Here is a 10,187-nt window from a genome sequence, read left to right on the forward strand (position 1 = left end):
TAGTTTCTTCTAAATGAAGAAAATGCACTATATGAGTGAATGTTAGACTTTGGCTTAATAGCTGAACCAACAACCAACAACACAAAGAAGCCTCTGAGTACGAGAAGAATCAGTATCTAATCATATCTAGAATTGCTACAATATATCACGTAAACATCCAGTTTTTGAAAACAAATTAAAAGACATGCAAAGAAGTGGGTGTGATTCATGCACAGAGAAATAAGAGCAGGCAACAGAAAATGTATTTCAGAGGGCCTAGATGTCAAATTGAACAAAGAATTAAAAGGACTCATTATAATTACATTTTTAATTTTTTTCTTTTATTTAAATTCAATTTACAACATATAGTATAACACCCAGTGCTCATCACATCTCCTGCTCTCCTTAATGTCCATCACCCAGTTACCCCCATTCCCCTCACCTACCTCCCCTTCCACAATCCTTTGTTTCCCAGAGTCAGTAGTCTCTCATGGTTTGTCTTCCTCTGTAATTTTTCCCCACTCAGTTTCCCCTCTTTCCCTTATGGTTCCTTTCACTATTTCTTACCTTCCACATATGAATGAAACCATATGATAATTGTCTTTCTCCAACTGACTTATTTCACTCAGCATAATAACCCTCCAGTTCCATCCAAATCAATGTAAATGGTGGGTATTCATCCTGATGGCTGAGCAATATTCCATTGTATATATACACCATGTCTTCTTTATCCATTCATCTGTTGAAGGACACCTCAGCTCCTTTCACAGTTTGGCTATTGTGGACATTGCTGCTATAAACATTGGGGTGCAGGTGTCCCGTTGTTTCACTACATCGGTATCTTTGGGGTAGATACCCAGTAGTATAATTGCTGGGTCATAGGGCAGCTCTATTTTTAACTTCTTGAGGAACCTCCATACTCTTTTCTAGAGTGGCTGCACCAGTTTGCATTCCCACCAACAGTGCAAGAGGGTTCACCTTTCTCCACATCCTTGCCAACATTTGCTGTCATTCAAAGCCCCTGTTTCTTTGTTGATCTTCTGCTTAGAAGATCTGTCCTTTGCTGAGCATAGAGTGTTGAAGTCTCCTACTATTAATGTATTACTATCTATGTGTTTCTTTACTTTGGTTATTAATTGGTTGATATAATTGGCTGCTTCCACATTAGGGACATAAATATTTAAATCGTTAGATGTTCTTGTTGGTTAGACTCTTTAAGTATGCTATTGTGTCCCTCTTCATCTCTTAATCTAATGTACTGATATGAGGATTGGTATCCCGGATTTCTTTTGAGGTCCGTTTGCATGGTAAATGATTCTCCACCCCCTCATTTTCAGTCTGAAGGTGTCTTTAGTGTTAAAATGAGTTTCTTGTAGACAGCATATGGATGGGTCTATGCTTTTTTGTCCAGTCTGATACCCTGTGTCTTTTGACTAGAGCATTTAGCCCATTTACATTCAGAGTAACAATTGAAAGATGTGAATTTAGTGCCACTGTATTATCTGTACAATCCTTGTTTCTGCAGATTGTCTCTTTCTTTGGGCTCCCTCTTTGCTTACAGGATCCCCTTTAATATTTTTTGCAGGGCTGGCTTGGTGGTCACATATTCTTTCAGTTTCTGTCTGTCCTGGAAGCTCTTTATCTCTCCTTCCATTCTGAATGACAGCCTTACTGGATAAAGTATTCTTGGCTGCATGTTCTTCTCATTTAGTACCTTGAATATATCATGTCTGCCCTTTATGGCCTGCCAGGCCTCTGTGGATAGGTCTGCTGTTAATCTGATATTTCTCCTCCTATATGTTAGGAACCTCTTGTTTCAAGCTGCTTTCAGGATTTTTTTCTATCTCTGAAATTTGCAAACTTCATTATTATATGTCGGGGTGTTGATTGGTTTTTGTTGATTTGGGGAGGGGTCCTCCCTATCTCCTGAATATGAATACCTGTTTCCTTCCTCAGATTAGGGAAGTTCTCAGCTATGATTTGCATAAACATACCTTCTGGTCCTCTCTCCACAGCCTCTGGAATCCCAATAATATGGACGTTAATTTTTTCTTTTCAAACTATCACTTATTTCTCAGATCCTCTCCTCATGGTCTCTTAGTTGTTTTTCCTTTTTTACTCAGCTTCTTTCCTTTCCATCATCTTGTATTCTATGTCACTTATTCTCTCTTCTACCTCATTTACCCTAGCTGCTAGAGCATCTGGTTTAGACTGTATCTCAGTTAGAGTATTTTTAATTTGGGGCTGATTAGATCTCATTTCTACAATAAGAGATTCTCTAGAGTCTTTTTTTTTTTTTTGCTTTTTTAAAGTCCAACTAGTAACCTTATAATTATAATCCCAAATTCTATCTCTGACATTTTACTTAAATCCATATCCATTAGATCTGTGGCAGAGAATATTACCTCTGATTCTTTTGTGGTGGATTCTTTCTCCTAGTCATTTTGTCTAGCACAGAATGGCTGTACAAGTGTGCAGAGTCAACTGAGGGGGGCACTTGATGGGATGAGCACTGGGTGTTATGCTATATGTTGGCAAATTGAACTCCAATAAAAAAAAAGTGTGCAGAGTCAAAAGTATCAATCATGACCCAAGCAAAATAAACACTAGAGAATTCTGAAGAGGTAAGCAAACAGAAAATAAAAGAAAAAAGACAAAGAAAAAGGAAAACAAATAAAGAAAAAAAGAGAGAAACAACAAAAAGGGCAGGGGGAGAAATGGAGGGTGGGGGGAGATATAATCTCACAAAATGGACCAAAACTGTCATCCACTTGGTTCTGAGTGTATTTTGGTCAGTATGTCAGAAAGTACTAAATTCCAAAATAAAAAAATTATTTTAAAAAAGCAAAACTAAAGGAAACATGCTTAAAGAAGTCAAGGAATGAATGGGGCACCTGGATGTCTCAGTTGGTTAATCATCTGACTCTTGATTTCTGCTCAGGTCATGATTTCAGGACCGTGAGATCAAGCTTTGCATCCAGCTCCTCGCTCAGAGGGGAGTCTGCTTGAGATTCTCTCCATCTCCTTCTGTCCTTCTCCATGCTTTCAGGCATATGCTATAAAATAATTTATTTCTTTTTTTAAAAATCAAGGAAGGAGGATGAAGGGTAACATCAGCATCATGGTGGTGTTCTATGTTCCTCCTTTTTGTCTGTCCCTCTTAAACAATGAATGAGACATTTATCCATGAACATAAGTGCCTTTGCGGGAATTGTAGGATTCAGCAACATATCCCAAGGGATCCAGGTGGAGTCTTACCAACTCATGCATCCACATATAGAAAGGCAGATAGACCTCAATATGGGCTGAACAACCAGCAAAGCCAGCAAACCTGCCCAAACTTGTCTCACTTCAGCTGGGAAAAAAAACTGGAGTATACAGACTTAGGAAGATACTCACAAATGAGAGAAAATTTGCAGAAGCCTTCCTGCCTTTGAGTCTTTCCAGGGGAAAATTCCAGCATGCTACTGGAGCAAAAAAATTGGAGTTGGGGTGCAATAGAGATGGTAAGAGGAACTTTGTCAACACCACCCCTCCACCAACTCAACATAGCACATGTATGAATTATCTAGCAGTGGAGACCTACCCCACTGGGGAAAAGGAAAGCAGTGAGTGTGTGCCAGGGTTACCCCAGCTCTGCAGGACAAGACCAGGAAAAGCTATTTATCTTCAGCAACACCCAGAGTACTAAGGAAAAACCTCCATAACTGGAAGGAGGGAAAAGATCAGGAAAGAGGTGGATAAGAATAGCAAAGGTATTAAAAGAATATAGTTCCAGCTTATTGTACTCAGGATTTGAGCAGAAAGTCCATCCATGAGTCTCTGGGAATGCCTCATCAGAAATTCTCCCTACCAATTCTATGCGAAAGCCTAATACCTTCAGTGTTAAACCTACATCTCCCTCCACTATGCAGCATTATTCATAATATCCAGGATATGGAAACAACTTACATGTTGTCAACAAATGAATGGATAAAAAATATGGTGTCTATATGCAATGGAATATTATTTAGCCACAAGAAAGAAGGAAATCCTGACTTTTGCAAGACTATGGATGAATCTTGAGAACATTATGTTAAGTGAGATAAGTCACACAGAGAAAGACAAATACTTATATATAGAATCTAAAAAGGCTGAACTCATAAAAACAGAGAGTAGAATTGTGGTTACCAGAGACTGGGGGTTGAGGTATTTGGGGATATACTATTTAAGGGTACACACCTGCAACTTGTAGATAAACTGGTAACTGGAGCTCTAATGCACAGCATAGTGATTTTAGACAATAATACTCTATTTCAAACTTCAAATAATACTCTATTATGTTATAAACTTCAAAGTTGATATTAAAAGGAAGGAGAGAGAGAATCTCCAGCAGACTCTGCACTGAGCATAGAGCCCAACGTAGGGCTTGATCTCACAACCCTGAGACCATCACCTGAGTTGAAATCAAGAGTCAGACATTTAACTGAGTGAGCCCAGGTGTCCCATGAAAGAGGGCTTTGGGAGCAAAATTGTATTACAGTAAGGAAGCTACACCATATAGCAACTTGAATTCACAAAAATAAGTGAAGAGAATCAACAATGGTAAATACATTTATTGTAATAAATTTTATAAATATATACCTTTTCTCCTTTTCTCCTTTCTGTTTTTCAGCTTTTTACTAGGTAAAAAATTATATAAATAATTGTATAATAATTACACAACTTATTGGGTTATAACATACATGAATGCAATATTTGTAACAATAGCACAAAAAATGACAAAGAGTAAATAGAGCTATAAGGGAATGTTTATATATGTCACTAGAGTTAGTGGCCATTTAGAAAATGACTAAAATAAATTATTAATAAAATAATAAATAAAAATTATTAAAAGAATTAAAATATTACACTAGAAAATATTTACTTAGTCCAAAAAAAGTAGGAAAGAGGAATACAGGGGGAAATGTTTGAGACTTATATAAAACACAAAGGTAGAATGGTAGACTTATAGCCAAGCATATCAATAATAATATTAATGTGAATATATTAAACAACCCAATCAAAAGGCAGAGATTGTCAGGCAGGACCAAACCAAACCAAATAGATGCAAGTACGTGCTATCCACAGGGAATGTATTTTAGTTTCAAAGATACAAACGTGTTGAAGTCAAAAGGATATAAAAATATGTACCATGCAAAAAGCAATCTTCAGAAAGCTGAAATGACTATATTAATATTAGATTAGAGAAACATTTTTTTTACTAGAGATCAGAGGAACATTTTATAATGATAAAAAAAACTATCAGAGATAGATTTTGAGATATAACAATTTCAAACATATATGCACCTGACAACAGAGCCCCACATCTATCGAACAAAAACTGACAGAATTAAAGAAGAAACAGACATTTTACCAATAACAGTTGAAGACTTTAACTGAAATTCAATAATAAATAGAACCAGGCAGCAAATCAACCAGGAAACAGAAGTCCCAAACAACACCATAAAGCAACTCAACCTAACACATATTAGGGAACTCCACCCAAACGACAGCAGAATACACACTTTTCCAGTGTACGTGCATCATTCTCCAGGATAGACTATATGCTAGCCCATAAAACCACCCTTAATAAATTTAAAAGAATTCAAACTGTACAAAGTATATTCCTCAACCACAATGGTGGTCAAAAGGTACAAACTTCCAATTATAAAACAAAGGAATCCTGGGTATGTAATGTACACAGTGACTATAGTTAATAATACCGTATTACATATTTGAAAGTTGTTAAGACAGTACATCTTAAAAGTTCTTATCACAAGGAAAAAAACATTTTGTAAGTTGTGTGATGGATGTTAATTAGACTTTCTGTGGTGATCATAATATGCACATATGTCAAATCATTATGTTGTACACTTGAAACTAATAAAATGTTTTAGGTCAATTGCAGCTCAAAAATATTAAGGAATAAATAGAGCTCCTGACCTTAAGGGAGCTATAATCAAATGAAAAAATCTTTCTCATCTTAAGAAAACAACATAGTTAAAATGACGTTTCTTTTATCCTATTATTGTTACACTTTCAGTTGTTTATCTTTAAATTTTGTAGGCAGCAAAATATACTGTCTATCCTCCATTGTCAAGTGTTCCCATACTAAAATCATCCTATTCAGATGGAAAAAAAGAAAAAGAAATTAATGTAATGCAACAGTTTAACAGAAGAACAAAAAAATAATTGATCATTTCAGTGGACACAGAAAAACCACTTGACACAATTCACAAAGCTAGGAAGAAAATAGATGTAATTTTCCTCAACCTGATTAAAAAAAAAAAAGGATATACAAAAAAGCCATAGCAAAAATCATACCTTTCCCTCTCAGTTTAGGAAGATGATAAGATGCCCACTTTTGCCATTTCTTTTTATTTATTCATGAGAGACAGAGAGACAGAGAGACAGAGAGAGAGAAAGAGAGAGGTAGAAACACAGGCAGAGGGAGAAGCAGGCTCCATGCAGGGAGCCTGACACAGGACTAGATCCCAGATCTCCAGGATCACACCCTGAGCTGAAGGCAGTGCTAAACCACTGGGCCACCGGGGCTGCCCCACTTTTGCCATTTCTATTCAATATTCTACTGGAGGTTCTACACAAAGTAAATTAGTCAAGAAAAAAAAAAAGCACCCAGATTTGAAAGAAAAAAATAAAATTATCTTTGTTTGCAAATGACATAGTACTGTATACAGAAAATCCTAAGATATGCAAACATATACACACAAATAATTATTGGTAATAAATGATTTAGCAAGGCCACAAGATACATGACCAACATGTAAAAATCAATTGTGTGTTTTTATACTAGCAATGAACACTCAAAAAGATGAAAAAAGACTGTCTAAAGAGTCATAAAGAACAGAATATTTAGGAAAAAAATTTAAGAATATCAAGACTTGGACACTGAATACTCCAAAATATCACTGAAGAAAACTGAAGAAGGTCTAAGTAAATGGCAAAACATCCCCTGTTCATAAATTGGAAGATTTAATATTAAGATGGCACTACTCCTTAAATTGATCTACAATTTTAGTGCAGTCCATAGCAAAATCCCAGTTGCCTTTATGGCAGAAATTGACAAGCTGATACCTCAATTTATATAGATAAAAAATGAACAAAAGTAGCCAAAATAATATTGAAAAAAAATGAACAAAGTTTGAGGGATGATATTTCCTTATTTTAAAACTTATACCAATCAAAACTGTGGTACTGGCCTAAGGACAGACATATAGATTAATGGAATAGAACTGTCAGAAATAAACCTATGTTTCCAGTAAGTTGATTTTCAGTAAAGGTGCTGAGACCATCAAATGGGGAAATAGTTTCTTCAGTAAATGGTGGTGTGACAACTGGATGTGCACATTCAAAAGAATGAATTTGGACTCCTCATTCTTTCTTTTTTATTTTTTTTTAAGATTTTATTTATTTATTCATAGAGATGCAGAGAGAGAGAGAGGCAGAGACACAGGCAGAGGGAGAAGCAGGCTCCATGCAGAGAGCCCCACGTGGGACTCGATCCAGGGTCTCCAGGATCATGCCCTGGGCTGCAGGCGGCGCTAAACCGCTGCGCCACTGGGGCTGCCCATGGACTCCTCATTCTATATGCAAAAATTAACTCCAAGGAGGTCAAATACCTACATTTAAATGTCAGAAGTTTATTATAAAATTCATAAAAGAAAACACAGATATATGTATCTTAGTAAGGGACACCAGAGCACTCACTCTCTTTCTCTGCACTCTCACATCAAGGAAAGGACAAGGCAGGACAGGGTGAAAAGGTGACATCTGAAAGACAGGAAGAGAGTCCTCATCAGAAACCAAATTGTCTGGAACATTGGACTTCTCATCTGCAGAACCGTGAGAAAGTAAATTCCTACTGTTTCAGCCACTCAGTCTATGGTATTTAGTTATGGCAGCTCAAATAGATTGATCCAGGTTTTGGTACTGAGAATGGGATGCTGCTGTAACAAGTACTTAAAAACGTGGAAGTGGCTTTAGAACTGGGTAACGCATGGAGGCTGTAGGAATTTTGAAGCACATGCTAGAAAAAGCCAAGATAGCCATGAAGGGCCTGTTGGTAGAAATACAGATGTTACACCAATTATGGTGAAAGTTCAGAAAGAAACGATGTGGAAAGAAAGGATCTATCTTCTTAGAGAATACATGTATCCTCATAACATCATATTGGTAGAAATATGGATGCACTAGGGGTGGTGGAAGGGGAGGAGGGCGGGGGGTGGGGGTGAATGGGTGACGGGCACTGAGGGGGGCACTTGACGGGATGAGCACTGGGTGTTATTCTGTATGTTGGCAAATTGAACACCAATAAAAAATAAATTTATTATTAAAAAAAAGAAATATGGATGCAAAAGACCATTTTTGTGAGGTCTCAGAAATGAGGAAACAGCTTACAAGAAACTAGAGGAAAGATGATCCTTATTACAAAGTGGCAAAGAACTTAGCTAAATTGTGTTCTAGGGTTTGGTGGAAGGTATAACTTGTAAGACAAGAAACTGGGTATTTATTATTTATTTATTTATTTATTCATTTATTTATTTATTTTTAATTCTTTTTATAAATTTATTTTTTATTGGTGTTCAATTTGCCAACATATAGAATAACACCCAGTGCTCATCCTGTCAAGTGCCCCCCTCAGTGCCCGTCACCCAGTCACCCCGACCTCCCACCCACCTCCCTTTCCACCACCCCTTGTTCGTTTCCCAGAGTTAGGAGTCTCTCATGTTCTGTCTCCCTCACTGATATTTCCCACTCATTTTTTCTCCTTTCCCCTTTATTCCCTTTCACTATTTTTTATATTCCCCAAATGAATGAGACCATATAATGTTTGTCCTTCTCCGACTGACTTATTTCGCTCAGCATAATACCCTCCAGTTCCATCCACATCAAAGCAAATGCAAAAATGAACTATTGGGACTCCATCAAGATAAGAAGCTTTTGCACAGCAAAGGATACAGTTAACAAAACTCAAAGACAACCTACAGAATGGGAGAAGATATTTGCAAATGACATATCAGATAAAGGGCTAGTTTCCAAGATCTATAAAGAACTTATTAAACTCCACAGCAAAGAAACAAACAATCCAATCATGAAATGGGCAAAAGACATGAAGAGAAATCTCACAGAGGAAGACATAGACATGGCCAACACGCACATGAGAAAATGCTCCGCATCACTTGTCATCAGGGAAATACAAATCAAAACCACAATGAGATACCACCTCACCCCAGTGAGAATGGGGAACATTAACAAGGCAGGAAACCACAAATGTTGGAGAGGATGTGGAGAAAGGGGAAGCCTCTTGCACTGTTGGTGGAATGTGAACTGGTGCAGCCACTCTGGAAAACCATGTGGAGGTTCCTCAAAGAGTTAAAAATAGACCTGCCCTACGACCCAGCAATTGCACTGCTGGGGATTTGCCCCAAAGACACAGATGCAGTGAAACGCCGGGTCACCTGCACCCCGATGTTTCTATCAGCAATGTCCACAATAGCCAAACTGTGGAAGGAGCCTCGGTGCCCATCGAAAGATGAATGGATAAAGAAGATGTGGTTTAGAAACTGGGTATTTAGCTGAGGAGATTTCTAATCAAAATGTTAAAGGTACAGCTTGGTTTTTCCTTTCATTTACAGTAAAACACCAGAAGAGAGATAAATTGAGATATTGTTAAGCAAAAACAAACCAGAACTTAAAGATTTGGAAAATTTGCAGTCTGTCCATATTGCAAAGAAAAACAAAGAAGTAGGTTTCAAAGGAACACTAAAAGTGTGGTTGAACCACCATTTGATAAGGAGACTAATAGGGGTGTGAAACATACATTTAATTCGCCATCTTAGCATAAGTCAGGGATGGAAATGAGATTATACCAGGAAATACATTGCTTGTTTGGACCAAGGTGAAGACAGGATAATTACTCAGTAAAGAACATGCTTTATCCTTAAATAGGGAAGAAGGGAGAATGACTATGAAGGTGATCCAGAAATCATCAGGGCTGCGCCTCAGATACCACAGGCTCAGGAGGCAAACCTGTTTCCTCAGGTTCAGATGTTCCAGAGGGTGTGACCTTTTCAGTTTCAAGGGGCAAGGCAATCCCCACCCATTGGCTTGTGGGGCCAACCCACATTGCTGAAGGGGAATAGCTATACTACAGGGCCTTGCGGGCA

This window comes from Vulpes vulpes, chromosome X, assembly GCF_048418805.1.
Source record: "Vulpes vulpes isolate BD-2025 chromosome X, VulVul3, whole genome shotgun sequence".
Lineage (NCBI taxonomy): Eukaryota > Metazoa > Chordata > Mammalia > Carnivora > Canidae > Vulpes > Vulpes vulpes.